At 43.0% G+C, this 621-nt stretch overlaps 1 protein-coding gene across 1 annotated transcript in view; it reads left to right on the top strand.

Annotated features, from left to right (window-relative positions):
* The window catches only part of LOC107588287 (neurexin-3a-like), a 296,505-nt gene that overhangs the window by 231,429 nt on the left and 64,455 nt on the right, over positions 1-621 (top strand). The window lies entirely within an intron of this gene.

Raw genomic sequence — 621 nt, 5'->3', positions numbered from 1 at the left:
GACGGCACACTTAGGTTTCTTAATTGTTTTAAAAGCCTCACAGTCATTACATGTCTGACATAACAGCGCAAGTCTAGAACACCTCCAAAATCATTAAAAAAATGTAACAACCTTTAAGTGCTTTCAGAGTAAAAACGCAATACCAACAGAATTTGTGCCTCTGCTTATGATATTAAATGCATTACCTCTGAATAATTTTCATTCAAACTCAGACACATATAAGTGCAAATGAGGTTCAGTTCTATCTTGTCCGTGAGCAAAAGATTGCACCTATGGTGCTATCGCATCTCCAGCTCTGACTTTTCCGTTGTGTATTGGTGCAATCTGTCAGAAGTTAATGACGGATGAGTCGCCTGTAACAGCAGAATCATAACTTCTTTATGCATTTGACCATATCTTGCATATACATTACATGCTGCTGCCCCGACGCCTTGCCAAGCTGTAGTGGGAAAGAATCGCTGAAGTCAACGACTCAAATTGAGAATGAGAGCCATAAAGGGACTGCAAGTGGCAGCACATCTGAGATGAAGGGGGCGATATATTGAGTGCATGATCCGCTCCAGGGCCAGATGTTCTACTTGACAGGCCCCTTGAGTGGAGGGCAGTTCTGCCAGCTGTCCC

The sequence above is a fragment of the Sinocyclocheilus grahami genome, unplaced genomic scaffold, assembly GCF_001515645.1.
Source record: "Sinocyclocheilus grahami isolate Dianchi unplaced genomic scaffold, SAMN03320097.WGS_v1.1 scaffold101.1, whole genome shotgun sequence".
NCBI lineage: Eukaryota > Metazoa > Chordata > Actinopteri > Cypriniformes > Cyprinidae > Sinocyclocheilus > Sinocyclocheilus grahami.
This window is presented reverse-complemented; position numbering and strand designations above follow the sequence as displayed.